Here is a 4,278-nt window from a genome sequence, read left to right as displayed (position 1 = left end):
GCCCACCCCAGCCACCATGGGCATTGTTGAAGCCTGCGTAAGGCAGCCCTGGGTCTTTTGTAAGAAACGACACGTTCCCTACTTTTCCCTTCCCACGGATCCAGCATCTAAAACTCTTTCCTCCGTGGCCCTATAGCCATCCGGGGGTGGGGGTTGGGGGGGTGGGGGTGGGGCGTAAAGAGAGCGATTGTGGCCCGGTAGTGATTACGGGAGCCACTGGTAGCCCCAGAGAGAAGGGGTCATTTTGAAGAGTTCCCCACTTCAATGAGGACGTCGGAGAAGGCTCACCCAGGGGTGGGAAGGTGATAGGAACTGCTGTCGGGCATGAAGGACACCTTCTTTCCCCCCTCCCGCCCCCCCCCCGAATGAGGCCTTGACAGGGGAAAGGAGACCTCAGCAGGACAGACAGACACCCATTTCCCCGTCAGACTCATAGGACTTCATCTAAGATCTGATGTTCCCAGACCAGGCTCCTCCCGCCCCCCCCCCCCACTTCCCCTCAACTCCAATTTATCCCCAGGACGGGGCCAGCCCCTCCCCCTTTAGACTGGACACCATTTTCCCCAGATGGATGTCAAGATGGGGAGTTCAAGACTCTATAGGACTTCAGGTTTTCTCCCTGAGACCGGGATCTCCTGGGCCTTAGCTCACCTCTACTCAAGAGAGGCGCCCCCCACCCCCCCCCCGCAAACCCTGCCTGGGCCATCCAGGTGTTGGTAGGAAGTGGGGAGCCCTCGGCCAGGTCTGGCCGGCAGTCAGGACCCTGTTTGTCTTGAGCAGTGGCTGGAACTAGGTGGTCACTTCTGCCTTCAAGGCCTGCCACAGCAGCCAAGCCACAGGGAACACATAAACACCAGTGGAACTTGGTGTTGGGGAGGGGAGGGATACAGACAAAAGGGGGGGGGGGGACATGGAGCCACTCACAAGTCATCTCTGGACTCCCAAGCATGGTCAGTGTGTTGGGCCAGATGCCTGGCTATCGGGCTCATCTCCACGAACCTAAGTTGGATTTCTGAAGACCTTTAGAAGGAATGCACTTTTGCTGGCGGGGGGGGGGGGGGGGGCGGGCAGGGAGAGGAGGGGGTGCTTCATCTGGATCTGGAAAGCAAGCCTAGCCTCCAGGGGGTGCTGACACTGTAGGGTGTATGGTCCGGGAGTTCTAGAGCTAGCCAAAGATGAGACTCAGTCTTACCCGCAGCCGACCCAGGCTTGAAGACAGGTCTGATGGGAATCCAGTTGAGGGATTGGGGGGGGGGTGAGGTGGACTGTGGGGGGGGGGGGAATACAGGGTTTGCTGAGCAGCCCCACACATAGGCTGGGTTGGGTGCAGTGCCTCAGCCAGCTCCAACAGAGCCATCCAGCCCTGGGCTACTTCACCGTGGCCAACTGAAACAAACCTTGGCTTGGGGGGCCCTGGGGAGGAGAGGAAGAAGACTCCAGTCAGGCAGGGGGGAGGGGAGGGGGGGAGGCCTTGGGCTTTTGGGGACTGACTGCGAAGCCTCGTGGCTTTCCATCTGTTCTCCCCAGAGTGGGCAGAGACCCTGGTTTGGGAGATGTACAGATGGGCGCTATTCCGGGGAGGGTCCTGCTGGCTTTGCTTGTGTGACAAGGACAAGCAAGGAGTTCAAAGCCAGGACAGAGAACCAAGTTCTGGGGCCTAAGACGGTCGGCTCTGGGTATCCCTCAGCCCCTATGAACCCAGTCATTTCCCCCTTCATGGCTTGGCATAACGTCCTTTGCCACTTTTTTTTTTTGGGGGGGGTGTGCTGGTCCTGGGGCTTGAACTCAGGGCTTGGGTGCTGTTCCTGAGCGTTTGTAGTTGCTCAAGGTTAGTGCCCTACCGCTTGAACCAGCTCCACTCCCGTCTTTTTTTTTGGGGGGGGGGGCATTCACTAGAGGTAAGAATCTTAGATTTTCATGCAGCCTCCTGAATGGCTGGGATTACAGGCGTGAGCCCCAAGCCCCAGGGTGCGCTGTCTCTCTCTCTCTCTCTCTCTCATAAATCTGCTCTAGCCAGCCCATGACAACTTGTCCAGGCCCCCCCCCCAAGTCTCTAACCTTTCTAAGTCGGGATAATGTCGGCATGGACCCCCCTCCCCCCATCCTGGCCTGGCTGTCACGCTCCCAGCCCCCAACAAACTCACCCACTGTTGCAAGATAGAGGGGTACATTATGTGCGAGTTTCTATGTGTGTCTGTTTGAAGGTATGTATAGACTTGTGTATTTATTTATATTTGTGTCGGTCTGTAGTAGTTCCCCTGGTCAGGTAGACTTGTGTCTGTACGCGCGTCGTGTATATTTATAGAATGGGTCTGTATATGTCTGTGTGTGTGTCTTTTTGTGTGTGTGTGCCGGTGTGTCTATTTTTGCTTATGCGTCTGCAGGACATATGTGTGTCTATTTGTGTGTGTGTGTGTGTGTGTGTGTCCAGGGTCTGTGGATGCCGCCTGTGGGTGGAATTTGGCTCCCACCGATGTTTGGTTTGGCGCTCGCCGTATTTTCAACATCTTGAGCCAACATTTTAAAAAGAAGAAGAAAAAAATCAGGATATTTCACATAAAAATTCAGCTTTCCAGCTTCTCTTCAAAAATTCAGAAGCTCTGGCAGCCCCGGAGGCCGGCGTTCCCATGGGGGCCTCTCCCGACCCGCGCAGGCCCGGCCTCTTCCTTCCATCCCGATTCTGCCCCCGCCGGTACCGGGGCTCGAACTCGGGGCCTAGGCACGGTCCTGCAGCTCTTTTGCTCAAGAATGGCACCTTTGACCTGCAGCTCCAGCTTGCAGCTTTTTGGTAGTTCACCGGAGAGTCTCACAAGTCTTTCCTGGGGGGGGGGGGGCCTGGCTTCCACCCCTCAGCCTCCTGAGTAGCTAGGGATTAGAGGGGTGTGTGGTGTGTGTGTGTGTGGTGCTGGGGAATTGACCCCAGAGGTCCCTCCGGCGGAGCCCCGCCCCCAGCCCCCTTCCCCCCCCCCTCGGCCCCGCCCACAAGGCCCTAGGCAATGGCTGTCACCCAGTGTGAGGTCACAGCTAAGCGGTAGGTCTGGCTTAGGGAGGATGCCTGCAATAGACGTGTGTGCGCACACTGTGTCTGCACATGATGGAATGTGTGCACCGAGGTGTGCGTGTGCACGCGTGTGTGTGTGTGTGTGTGTGTGTGTGTGCGCTCCCGGGCCCCGTGGCGTGTGTGGGCCGCTGCGGTCTGGCAGGCTCTTCGCAGGGCCTCTTCCGGCCTTTGGGGTGTGGGGTGTGGTGTGTGTTGTGGGGGGAGCTGGATTCCCAGCGTTTGGCCGGGCCGCCTTGTGGGATTTATTTCTGTCTCGGTGTCTCGGAGGCCTGAGTAATGGGAACGTTGAGAGAGAGAGCCGGTAAATCCACGCGGGAGGGGCGGGCCGGCTGGGAAACTCGGCCCGGACGCCCGCCCCAGGAAGGAAGGACCCCCCTCTAGAGTCTCGGACGCCACCCCCGCCCACCCCCGCCCGTGGGGAGGGTGACCCGCTCTCCTGGACCGCCCCTGTGGGTCCCCGGCTCAACGCCGGCCGCCCTCCCCGAGAGCAGCACGGTTCCAAGGAGCAGGTGTTTGGGGGTCTGGTGCGGGGACAGTGAGGGGACACTCTCCTCCAGGCATGGTTGACGCGTGCTTCCCACACGCCTGGGGGGGGGGTGTGTGACATTGTGGGGACCCTGTAAGGGCTGAGTCTTCAGGTTTGGGGGGGGGGCACTACCCAGCCCACCCTCAAGTGACTGGGGTTTCCCACTGGCTGGAACATCTCTCTAGTGACCCAAATAACAAGGGGCCGGGCCCAGTGGGGCGGGGAAGGCGGGGTCCCCGGCTGCCATCTAGTGGCCGCGTTGAGGACTGCAGGGGAAGTTATTTTCATCCGGTCCCAGTGGGGCTTGAACTTGGGGACCCGGGGCGCCGTGCCCGAGCCCTTTTTCTGCTCGAGGCCGGTGCTCTACCGCTTTGGTTTTCCGGTGGTTTCGTTGGAGATGCAAGCCTCGTGGGATTTTCCTGGCCGGGCTGGCTCTGAACCGCGATCCTCGGACCTCGGCCTCCTGAGGGGCTGGGTGTGAGCCACCGGGTGCCTGGTTGGGAAACTTGCAGAATGGACTCTTCTTCCTCTTCTGGGAGGGGCCGTGGCCCCCACCCTTCAGCCAGCCGCCCCAGAAACCAGAACGCAGTGCGTCGGTTTCTACTACGCGTGTGGATTCCCTTCTCTCTATTTACAGAGATTTTTTAAAAAAGTATATATATATATATATGTATATGTTATGTACAGATGC

The sequence above is a fragment of the Perognathus longimembris genome, chromosome 26 (genome assembly GCF_023159225.1).
Source record: "Perognathus longimembris pacificus isolate PPM17 chromosome 26, ASM2315922v1, whole genome shotgun sequence".
In the NCBI taxonomy this organism is placed as follows: domain Eukaryota; kingdom Metazoa; phylum Chordata; class Mammalia; order Rodentia; family Heteromyidae; genus Perognathus; species Perognathus longimembris.
The sequence above is the reverse complement of the archived record's forward strand: the minus strand, read 5'-3'. Positions refer to the sequence as shown.